The sequence below is a fragment of the Lissotriton vulgaris genome, chromosome 2_1, assembly GCF_964263255.1.
Source record: "Lissotriton vulgaris chromosome 2_1, aLisVul1.2, whole genome shotgun sequence".
Taxonomy (NCBI): domain Eukaryota; kingdom Metazoa; phylum Chordata; class Amphibia; order Caudata; family Salamandridae; genus Lissotriton; species Lissotriton vulgaris.
The window spans coordinates 412617199-412630604 of record NC_141687.1 but is presented as its reverse complement, the minus strand read 5'-3'; positions in this window follow the sequence as shown (position 1 = coordinate 412630604).

Sequence of the window (13406 nt, the reverse complement as noted above, 5' to 3'; positions counted from 1 at the left end):
GCAAGATCCTATGGTAAGGGTGAGGTGGGATGATGGTTGCTGCCACTATAGCCAGCATTTAGGCTTTAGGGAACAGATGGGTTTTCTGCTTCTTTCTGAATGCCATGTAGTCATCAGTGAGCCGTAGCTCTAGCAGTAGTTCATTCCATTGTGTTGCAGCCAGGTGGGATAAAGTTCGACCTCCAGCTCTTGCTTTCTTGATAAGTTTTGTGATGGCCAGCGCCAGATAGCATGACCTCAGACACCTTGTAGGAAAATAGAATTGGACTTTGTTTTGACGAATTCTGGGTCCTGGGACCACATTGGTGTTGGGCCCTATGTGCCTGGCTCAGAAGCTTGAATCTGGGTCTCTGATGTTCAGGCAGCCAATGGAGCTGTCTCATGCAGTCAGATGCTGAACTATATCTATTTTTATTGCACTCCAGTTTGGCGTCTGCGTTCTGTATCACCTGCAGGCTTGTGAAGAGATAATCAGCCATGCCATCGAACAGCGCGTATCCATAATCCAGATTGATAATGAGTAGGGCCTTTGTGATTGTACTTCTGCATTCCATAGGAATCCAAGGGGAAAGTCTTTTTAGGAACTTTAGGGTGGCGAAGCTTCTAACGGCACAGAGCCTCGACATGGTCCTACAGGGTCAGAGTGTTATCAATAGGGATACCCACGTTGTTTCTGACCTGCTTGGGTGCATGAGTGGCTCCCAATGATTGGGGACACCAAGATGCATTCCAGATTAAGTGAGCTCCTCCAAAGAGCAGCATCTCAGATTTGTTGTCGTTCAACTTCAGGCAGTGCTCTGACATCCAGGTGGCTATCTTTGAGAGGCAGTTGTTCAACTTGATCCTAGTGTCCTCATGCCTTTCCTCAAGAGCAATCATCAGTTGTGTGTCATCCGCATAGGAGCAGATGCTGAATCCCCATTACTCACTGATTGTAGCCATAGATGATACTTAGACGTTAAAGAGTTTGGGGCTCAGGGAGGCTCCCTGTGGTACTCCATAGCCTATAGATTTTGGGCTTGAGGCAAAACATGCTAATTTGTACAGTTTGCATTCTATTGCTCAAAATAAAGCAGAACCATTGAAGGGCTTTGGCATGTATACTTTTTTCGACTAGAGTTTTCAGCAGCAGTCCATGTGAGATCGTGTTGAACGCTGCCGACAGGTCCAATAGGATCAGGGTTGCCACTTTCCTCTGATCGATTAAATATCCTATATTGTTTAAGACAGCCAGGAGAGTTGCCTCTGTAATGTTGGTGGCTCTGAAGCCGGTTTGAGAAGGGTCTAGCAATTCATTGGTTTCAAGATAGTTTGATAATTGTTTATTATCCAGCTTCTCCATAACTTTAGAGAGGTAAGGGAGTTGAGAGATTGGTTGAGAATAAGCTGGGTTGCGGATGTCCGCACCTGCCATTTTCAGTAAAGGGGTCACAATAGCCTTCTTCGAGGTTTCTCTGAAAATTGCAGTGTCCAAAGATTGATTGAATAGTTGGGGTACAAATGGGCATAATGAAGGTATAATCCGTGAAAAAGTTTTATGCGGGCATGGGTCAGATTTTGGGACATACTTGCTGGTTTGCAGAGACAATTGTTAGTCACACAAGTCATGTGTCCAAATTCTTTTTAATTTATTATGAGTGATATTCACGATGACGCTGCGGCCATCGGTGTGGTCCCCATGTACCATCTCGGAGACATCACAACTATCGCGAAGTCATCATGAATATTGGTGAAAAAATAAAAAACTATATATATGTGTACATACACGCTGGTCACTGTCAAACACTCATGTACGCACTCATAAACTCATTTAGACACTTATAGATCTATTCACATATCCACTTATTTACTTACATATCCGGTCACATACCCATTCACTTACAGACTTTCTAGGAGAGTAATGCACCCATGTACAGACCCACTCAGACTCATGCTCCCCCTTACAGACCCACTGACACACTCTTGTATGTTCTCAGAGACCCACTGAGACACTCATATCAGTACTCACAGATCCACTAAGAGACTCGTACACCCACTCACACACCCAGAGAGTCACTCCCAATCTCAGTCACAGACTGTCTCAGAAACTTATGTAATTAGTCAGTCACTCATACACTCTGAAACTCACAAAGCCACTCACAAATTTGCTCAAATACACATGCACCCATTCACTCATTGCTCATGCATCCACTCACAGACCCACCCAGACACTCGCCTACCCAGTCACAGACCCACTCACTCATGCATGCATCCATTCACTCACCCACTCAGATACCTACCCTCTCACTCCAAGACCCATTGAGACGCTCATACACCCTCTCACAGATCTAGTCAGACATGTATACATCCACTCATGACCCCTTCAGACACTCACGCACCCATACAGTCACTCATACAAGCACTCATAGACCCACTCAGAGACTTATGCACACAATTAGTTATACACTCAGAGTCTCATGTACCCATGCACAGTCATACTCTCAAACCCACATACCCACTGACAGAACCACTCATCACTCATACTGTCAGTTATAGACCCACTGAGAGACTCATGGACTCACTCACAGCTGAGAGACTCATGGACTCACTCACAGATTCACTCATACACTCATGCACCCACTCATTCACCCATTGAGAAACCCACTCAGTCACTCATGTACCCACTCACAGATCCAGTTAGTCATATACTTACTTACAAATGTACAAAGGCACTCATGCACCTACTCACAGCCCCATTGTGATACTGATGCATCCACTCAGAGATCTACAGAGGCAGTCACACATTTCGGTTCAAAAATATTGATAGAGTGTAGAATCATATCACAGATCTCCTCTAATACTTATAAAGTGAATGAGAAACTTAGTGGTACAGTGATGCATGCAGTCATCGATTACATTGAAAAATAAATGTATGCACTGTGTCATAGAGATACTAAGGGAGTTGTACATGATATTAAACAGTTGTTTAGATTGTAATGTGTTTAGTGCGTTGGCTTTAATTCATGTTGCAGTTATACGTTTTGAATGTGGTGGTGGCTACTGAATGTCTGCATTTATTTTGTCATTTCATGATGTATTGGCGGTGACCGCGGTTACCGATATCATCACGATGCCTGGCTTCACCGCAAAAATGGAAAACCAGTTTAAATTACCCACTCACCAACCCATACAGCCGCTTAGACACCAACTGACAATCTGATACAAACATTCACACAAACTAGTCACTTACCCATAAATTCATTGAGACACCTAATCTCTGATTTATACAGTCAGTCACATACCCACTGAATTATCCATACAGGCACTCATGCACCCACTGATTCATCAATACAGCTTGGTATATATATTTAACATACATAAACATTTTAAAAACACTCACAGTCACTGGATTATGTCATCAGTGATGTCATTTAAATTGTTGTTTTTCATAACTCCCTACAAAACTATGACTTGAAACAGTCCAATAATAAACCCATAGTGTCTAAAATACTGTAAAATGTGTGCATATATATGTTTTGCACCCCCTAAAATAGGCAAGATCTTCGCGGGTACTGGAGTCATCATGACTCTCGGTGTAATCGGGAAAAAGGGAAATAGGGATCAAACACATATTTTTTAAAAGTTACTACAAATATATGTGTACAATTATGTTTTGAAAGCAGTGATGTGGGTAGGAATGTGTGTATTGAAATATGTAGAATGAATTTTTTAAGTTAAAATTTTTTAATGTGGTGGTGGCCGTTGGATGTCTGCTTTTGTTTTGTGATTACGAAATGTGATCGGAATCATCACTACATCGTTGTGGATTTTAACATTTAAAAATATATATATTTGACTAGAAAATGAACACAATTTTGGCCTGATGGGTGGCTCTGATTTAAAAGATTTCTATAAGTGTATTTATCAGTATGTGAAATACAGTTGCTGATCACAGATTCTCCTCACTAAATGCAACAATGTTGTGCCGACTCAAAAAATTCGTAAAAAATAAAACCAGTTATTAATATATTTTTTGATAAACACATACCAAATAAAAACATGAGTGGTATATAATATAAATATAATATACAATATCAAATATTTAAAGAAGACACAAAAATCTTAGAGGCTCACTTAAAAAAAATGGACATTGCAATTAAGAAATAGAATTTAAAAAAACCTTAGAAATGTACTGTGAAAAACCAAAGGTTACAGGTTCATTATAGTTAAAAAATATAGCATTTAAATAACCTTAGAAATTCAGTGGAAAAAAACAAGGGTTACAGAGACGTTATAGTTAGGAAATAGAATTATAAAGCCCTTAGAAATTCACAGAAAAAAACAGTTTACAGGGATGTTATGGATAGGCTGACATTTCACTGGTACAAAACCAGAGAAATTCTGCACTTACATTTAGCTGAGCTAATTGTAACTCGCTACCCCATAATGCACTGCTTACGACCTTACATATTACATCACTCATGACATTGCCAGTGACATCAATCATTGCATCACTGATGATATCTCAAATGACATCACTGATGACATCATCCACAGAATCTCTGATGTACCCACTCAAATCCCAATATAACTTTTTATACACCCACAACTTCCACACTACCATTCTCAAAACCATTGACACACCCATACCAGTACTTACACACCAACTTGCTGACGCATAGGTCTACACACACATCTACTCAGTCACCCATAGATCTACTCATACATCTACTCAGTCACCCATAGAGTGTATCAGACAGCCACTTATTCACCTATACTGTCAGCGACACAAGCACATACTCACCCTTACAGCCACTATCACAATCACTGACTCACACATGAAGTCACTCATATACTCCAACCCTCACCTATACTGCCTCCCACATGTACAGTTACTCACCCATATACCACTGAAACATCCAGCTGCTCACTGATACAGTCATACACACACTCATTCACTCATACAGCACCTCACAGATGCACTCACAAATCCGTACAGCCACCGACTCACTCCCTCACTCATCCATTCAGACAGTCACATACCCCCTCATTCACCCACACAGACATTCATACAACATATAGGTACTCAGACAACCAATCACCCATACAGCCATGCAGGAACCCACTCACGAACCTGTACTGCCACTTATGCACCAACTGACAGACTGAAATAGACATTCGCACAACCTGGCCACTCACTCATACAAAATACAGGAACCCTATGTCAAGGGTCCAGAGACCTGGTAGGTGTTTGTATGGTCACTGCTTACTAAGTCAGTGTGTACCAAAAATGTGTAAGAAAGAAAAATTTCTTTCTAGAGTCCCCTCACTCACCGGGGTTGCCCCACGGTGACATGCTTCATCATTGGGGCCATCCCAGTTCTCTACGAAAAGGGGCGTGCTGCGACAAGGCGACTACGCTGGAGCACTGGTTTTGTGAGATGACTATGTGTGGTGCATGTGTGGTGATGGTGGAGTGGGTGTGGAATTAAAAATACCGTGCTAGTGGGCCTCAACAATTTATTTTGCTCCTAGTGTGGTATGAAAAATTAAAAAGGGGAACACTGTATTCCAACTTTTACTGAGCTAGATCAGTGTCAAGGTCAACATGTTTCAAGCTCCCCCAAGCTTTTCTTCAGGACCATACAGGGTCCAGCCCTGTATTGCCACTCCTGTTTTCAAATGAAAAAAGTGTTGCTAAAAAATACTTATTTACAATGAACGCTGTTGTTAATAAAACATGCGTGTTGTTGTACATACGTTTTGTATTTCACTTCGATTTCTGTAAGATAGAATAACAGTTGTTAAATGATGGACAACCCCTTCCAAGAAGGGGAACAACTCACATGCATCTCACTCCAACTAGGGCGTGAGTGTGCCCTTGGCATCATAATGATGCGTGCTGGTTTTCAAACCGGTGTAGAAAAATAAATCACTGTGAATAAAGTGGTTTAGTGGTTTCACACACAAAACATATAGACTTAATGTGACTATTGACAAGACACACAACACATACACACGAAATAATATGGCAGATGGTTATATTTACATAAAAGAGTGTATGATTACACCCCATGGTCTTAGGCAAGGGCAGGAACGCCTCGTGGAAACATTGCTGAAAAAGGATTATCAAGGTTTAGGGTTAGAAGGCTCCTTTCCTGTTTGCCCGTTTAACATTGCCGGTTTCCTTGCAATCTAGCGTAGTTCAAACACTTACTTCCTATCGGCAAACCCGCTCGGTACTACCTGGTGCTTCCTCACCCGACCGCATACTGATCTGAACCCGGGCTCGCGGTGTATTTAGAACGCGCGAGCTTCCGGGTTGCCGGGAAACCTCTGTTAAGCTAGAGCGCTCACTTGGGGCGGCCATCTTGGTGGGATGTGATCGCGCTCGGCGCGAGTGTTAGCAAAAAGTAGGGATTACTACCGAATGTTGCTGGGTTTAGGGATAAGAAGTATTTTAGAGTGATACTGTGAACTGGGGCATTTTTATACACTCATTTAGAACACAAGTTTTTTTCTCGGGTGGGTGAAGTTCTTTAAAATGACTAGGCTTATTCTTGAAAAAACGGGTATTTTAGCATTTGATAGATAGGAGGGCTAGTACCTATCTTTGTTGGGAAGTCTGTGCTTGGTCTTTTGAATTTGTGGAAAAAGGTATTCATGGTGACAGGGTTTGGTTTTTTGGGGGGGAGTATTACCATGATATTTATGCAGGTGTGGTTCATACCATCCCAAGTCAATTCATTAAAAAAATGGTCTATGGGCGAAAGGCTCCCCATGGGATTTCATCATTAAGTCCTTGGGTGTCCGTATGTAGACGAAACACCCATCTTTGTTCTTTTTCATGGAGGATTCGTTCCTGATTGTCTTTGTTTTTCACTGTTTCTATGACCACCCAGGTTAAATCATTAGGTGTATGGTTCTGTTCAATGAAGTGGGTGGTCATTCTTGTTGTGGCTCGCTTGCACCTGATGTTACTTCTGTGCTCTACTATGCGAGTACTGACCTTCCTAGTGGTCATTCCTACATAGTGAAGGTTGCACGTGCAGGTTATCAAGTACACAACCCCACTGGTGTTGCAATTGGAAAATCCCTTAAGTTCCCATCTCGTAGTGTTGTTGAAAATTACGTTTTTGGTTGGGGAAGTCAAATGACAAACACTACAATTGTTGCATGGAAAATGACCATCAGGTAGTGGTTGGGATCTTACTGTCTGGGTTATTGGTGTGGGACGGGTATGTACCAAATAATCCTTCAAATTTTTACCCCGCCTATGACTGAACATGGGAGTAGGTATGTGAAGGCCGCCGCTGTTAAGTATTGGCCAATGTTTTTTGATTATTTTGGACACACTGTCAGAGACTTGATTGTACGTGGTGATACAGATCGGTTTTTTGTCCTCAGGTTGTGTTCTCTCTTTGGGTTCTAAAAGTGCTTCCCTATTGTTGTTAGCCGCCCGTTTTTTTGCCTCTTTGATCAGTTTATTTGGGTATTTTCTGTATCTCAGCTTGTTGCTTAAGTCTTCCGCTTGGGTTAGGTAGTCGGATTTTTTGCTACAGTTCCTGCGCAAACGGAGGAATTGCCCAAATGGCAGGTTTTGTTTGAGATGGCGAGGGTGAAAACTGTCAAAGGTCAAGAGGCAGTTTCTTGCTGTCTCTTTAAAATGGGTTGTTGTCACCAGTCTGCCTGACTCAGCATGAATGTTTAGATCCAGGAAAACTAGATCGGTCTTGCTCATTGAGCAGGTGAATTTGAGGAAGGGATCCTGTGTGTTAAGCCAGGTGAGAAAGGTCTGTGCTTCTTCTTCTGTGCCTTGCCATATCAACAAAATATCGTCGATATAGCGTTTCCAATGTAGGATTTGATGTCTGTGTGGATTCCTCTCATTCAGTATTTTGTTTTTCTCCAGTTGATGGACGTACAACCCGGCTATGCTCGGCGCAAATGTACTGCCCATACTGGTCCCATGCTGTTGTTTATATAGGGTAGATTCAAAGCGGAAGAAGTTTTCACACAGTGCTAGTTGGCAGCATTCGAGTACTACATGGCGAGGAGTATGGAATTCCCACTCGTTTTCGTACAATACTTCCTCTAGAATCTGTAAAGTCTCTCAGTGTGGCAAGCTGGTATATAGACTTTCGACATCCAGACTTATCAGAAGGCTGGATGTCGCGTCAAAGGTTAGGTCTTGTAACAGGCACAGTACGTCCTTGGTGTCCCTCAGATAGGTGTCTGTTTTTTGCACAATGGGTCTGAGAAAGGCATCTGCGAATTGTGAAAGAGGCTCTAGAATTGAGCCTATCCCCGAGACTATGGGCCTCCCTGGTGGGTTCTCCAGTCTCTTGTGTATTTTGGGGATAGTATAGAAGTATGGTATTGTTGGTTTTTTGTTTGTTAAGAACTCAATTTCTTTTTTACTAAGCCAATCGTTGGCTTGACATTCCTCTGTCAGGTATGCAATTGAGATTCTTAGACGTTCTGTTGGGTCTTCATCCAGTTTGGCGTAGTTTCTTGTGTCCCCTAGTAGACGGAGACATTCATTCCTGTAATCCGTGGTGTTTTGTAATACAATTGCCCCGCCTTTGTCGGCTGGTTTTATGGTAATTTGGTTGTTTTTTATCATGGTAATACTCCCCCCCAAAAAACCAAACCCTGTCACCATGAATACCTTTTTCCACAAATTCAAAAGACCAAGCACAGACTTCCCAACAAAGATAGGTACTAGCCCTCCTATCTATCAAATGCTAAAATACCCGTTTTTTCAAGAATAAGACTAGTCATTTTAAAGAACTTCACCCACCCGAGAAAAAAACTTGTGTTCTAAATGAGTGTATAAAAATGCCCCAGTTCACAGTATCACTCTAAAATACTTCTTATCCCTAAACCCAGCAACATTCGGTAGTAATCCCTACTTTTTGCTAACACTCGCGCCGAGCGCGATCACATCCCACCAAGATGGCCGCCCCAAGTGAGCGCTCTAGCTTAACAGAGGTTTCCCGGCAACCCGGAAGCTCGCGCGTTCTAAATACACCGCGAGCCCGGGTTCAGATCAGTATGCGGTCGGGTGAGGAAGCACCAGGTAGTACCGAGCGGGTTTGCCGATAGGAAGTAAGTGTTTGAACTACGCTAGATTGCAAGGAAACCGGCAATGTTAAACGGGCAAACAGGAAAGGAGCCTTCTAACCCTAAACCTTGATAATCCTTTTTCAGCAATGTTTCCACGAGGCGTTCCTGCCCTTGCCTAAGACCATGGGGTGTAATCATACACTCTTTTATGTAAATATAACCATCTGCCATATTATTTCGTGTGTATGTGTTGTGTGTCTTGTCAATAGTCACATTAAGTCTATATGTTTTGTGTGTGAAACCACTAAACCACTTTATTCACAGTGATTTATTTTTCTACACCGGTTTGAAAACCAGCACGCATCATTATGATGCCAAGGGCACACTCACGCCCTAGTTGGAGTGAGATGCATGTGAGTTGTTCCCCTTCTTGGAAGGGGTTGTCCATCATTTAACAACTGTTATTCTATCTTACAGAAATCGAAGTGAAATACAAAACGTATGTACAACAACACGCATGTTTTATTAACAACAGCGTTCATTGTAAATAAGTATTTTTTAGCAACACTTTTTTCATTTGAAAACAGGAGTGGCAATACAGGGCTGGACCCTGTATGGTCCTGAAGAAAAGCTTGGGGGAGCTTGAAACATGTTGACCTTGACACTGATCTAGCTCAGTAAAAGTTGGAATACAGTGTTACCCCTTTTTAATTTTTCATACCACACTAGGAGCAAAATAAATTGTTGAGGCCCACTAGCATGGTATTTTTAATTCCACACCCACTCCACCATCACCACACATGCACCACACATAGTCATCTCACAAAACCAGTGCTCCAGCGTAGTCGCCTTGTCGCAGCACGCCCCTTTTCGTAGAGAACTGGGATGGCCCCAATGATGAAGCATGTCACCGTGGGGCAACCCCGGTGAGTGAGGGGACTCTAGAAAGAAATTTTTCTTTCTTACACATTTTTGGTACACACTGACTTAGTAAGCAGTGACCATACAAACACCTACCAGGTCTCTGGACCCTTGACATAGGGTTCCTGTATTTCGTACACAGACTGGAGGCCGACCTGGTCTGGTTTAACCTCCTTCTCCCTCTTTTTTGTTTATGCACTCACTCATACATTCATTGAGACACCTAATCTCTGAGGTATACAGTCAGTCACACACCCACTGAATCATACATACACTACAGACACTTCATACACCCACTGATTCATCAATAGAGCTTGGCATATATATTTAACACATTTTAAAAACACTTACAGTCACTGGATGATGTCATCAGTAATGTCATGAGTGATGTCATTTGAGATGTCATCAGTGTTGTCACTGACCACGACATATGTGATGTAATATGTGAGGTCATAATCAATGCATTGCGGAAGCGCAAGTTATAGTTAGCTCAGCTAACAATAACTGCTGCTTTTTTCTGGTTTTGTATTTGTGAAATTTCAGCCTAACTATAATGTCACTGTAACGTTTGTTTTTTTCAGTGAATTTCTAAGTTAAAAAAAATTCTATTTCCTAAATATAAAATCTCTGTAACCTTTGGTTAAAAAAACACGATATATATTACTTATTAGATTAAATAAACAATGATGGCCAGTGGAACATACTAAAGCACCGAGTAGTTTTAAATCTTCAAGAAAGACACAAGATAGTCTACAATTGCCCACCTCAGAGTATGGTTTGCCACCAATGAACCACAAAGATTAAACTATACACAAGAGGCTCTGAGAGGCAACATAAATGTTCAAGCAAAATATATACAGCACAAATGCCAAGCGCAAGCACTTATAGCGAGAGGAGATCCTTAACCCCTTTCCTTCCGACGGCAGCAATGGGGAGGGAGTGCTCCCGTCGGCCGTTACTCCCCCCCCATTGCTGTCATCGGTCAACGGCTGACGAAACCCTGCCCACCTTTTAGAATGCCCACAATGCGATGGAAAAGCCGCCGCGGTTAAGGGGTTACGTTTCAAATCCTTTATTTCAAACGTTTCGGTGAAAAAGAAAATACAGCCAACATGGTTCACCCATGGCTGGCTTCTTCAGGGCTGCAATACATATCAGTACAATCATAAATATTTACAAAAAACTACCAACAAACAGAGAAAATGAAAACAAACTCCACATTTGTCAACATAGACACAAATAACAAAATATAGAGTTCAAATGTAAAGGAGACAAGAGGGGGAAAGGGACAAAGGAAAAAAAGGAGTGGGAGGAAGAAATAATAAGAAAGGAATACGTTTTCAAATTAAACTAAGTCAGTAGACCTGTATCCTCTTACTGACCCAAAAATAAGAGAGTAAAAAAGTGAGATCAGTATACCTGTGTATTTGTTGGAGAAGTCCTTAATTTGAACCACACCAAATGAAAGCAAACTTGAACAACAAACTGTCCTTTTGAATGAAGAGCGTTGTGAAATTGCTGTGAAAGTTCGAATTTTCAAGTAGAGAACCTAATAAAATAAAACATAGTAACATAACTGCCAATTGTAAATAGCATATTAAGGTACTAACCACATCATAAACTAAGAAGGCAGGTCCCCAGGGCCCCAGGACCCTTCATGGCCTTGGGGACAGCAACCCCCCAGGGCCGGCTCCTGTAGTTTCCCTGGGTACCCACTCTGGAACACTGCTGTTTGTTATGACAGGGCAGTAGCCGTGCGGTTCCGGCCCTGTCAAAGCAAATTTTATTTGGACTTTGGAAGCGAGATCAGGGAAACCTGCTCTCGCTTCCAAAATCCAAAGCAGATTGCTTTTTTACACGGGGAGCTGCATATCAGCAGCTACCCATGTGGAAAAGCAATGCCTGCTCCCGCAGGAGGCAGGGAGCCGGCGGGACTGTGGGGGAATTAGGGTCCTCCCACAGTCCCCAAAGGATAGGGCCGGCCCGTGGATGGGGTCCCTGGGGCCAGAAGTGGCCCAGATGTGGCCACACGGCCCCTCTCCCCTAAAAATAGATAAATAAAAGGCAGGCCGGCCCGAGGGATGGGGTCCCTGGCACCATAATTGGCCTAAGGAGGGGGCTACACAGCTCCCTTCCCAAAAATAAATGATAAAAAAAGGATGGCCAGGCCCGGAGGATGGGGTCCACTGGGCCAGAAGTGGTCCAGAAGGGGCCCCCTCCCTCAAATATTTTTTTAAAAGGAAAGGCCATAAATGGCATGAGTAGGGGGCTACGCATGCCCACTCCAAATATAATATTAAAAAATAAAAATATTGGCCATGCCCTGGGGGATGTGGTCCCCAGGCCTGAAAATGGCCTCAGAGGGGGACCACGTGGCCCCTTCCATTTTTTTAAAGTAAAATGTACAAAATAGAAGTCAGTCCCCAGGGCCCGAAAAATAGGAAAGGATGGGGCGGGGGCGACACAGCCCCCCTTCTAAAAAAATAAAGAAGGCATTGCGCCAGAGGCCCTGTGTCCTGCCAGCAACACTATGGAAATGCGCCCTGTGGCGCATTTTAAGTTGGAGAATAAATTCTGCTTCAATACTGAGGGTCCCTGGGGGCCAACCAGCCCACCAGGTACCTCCAGTAAGTGCCAAAGGTGGTCCGAGGCCACGCCCCTTTTTACTCCTCTCTGCAACGCAGCTCTGTGGTGCTTACTAGAGGTACCTGGTGGGCTAGTTGGACACCAGGAGCCCTCAGGATTCAAGGGGACTTAACCCCTCAACTTAAAACACGCCACTGGGCGCATTGGCACAGTGGTGAAGGTAGGGGGCAGGGCCTGATGTGATATGTGTGCAAACACGCCCTGTGGTGCGTTTTAAGTTGGGGAATCAATTCCCCTTCAATTCTGAGGGTCCCTGGGAGCTAACTAGCCCACCAGGTACCTCCAGTAAGCCCCACAGGGCTGCGTTGCAGAGAGGTGGTCCAAGGCCATGCCTCTTTTAAACCTCTCTGCAACACAGCTCTGTGGCACTTACTGGAGGTACATGGTTGGCTAGTTGGACCCCAGGTGGTCCAAGGCCATGCCTCTTTTACACCTCTCTGCAATACAGCTCTGTGGCACTTACTGGAGGTACCTGGTTGGCTAGTTGGACCCCAGGGACCCTCAGGGTTCAAGGGGACTTATTCTCCCAACTTAAAATGCGTCATGGGTGCATTTGCACAGTGGTGAAGGGAGGGGGCGGGGCCTGATGTGTGCAAACATGTCCTGTTTTAAGTTGGAAGATTAAGCCCGCTTGAATCCTGACGGTCCCTGGGGCCAACTAGCCAACCAGGTATCTCCAGTAAGCATCACAGGGCTGCATTGCAGAGAGGTGGGCCAAGGCCATGCCCCTTTTAACACCTCTCTACAACTCAACTCTGTGGCACTTACTGGAGATACCTGGTGGGCTAGTG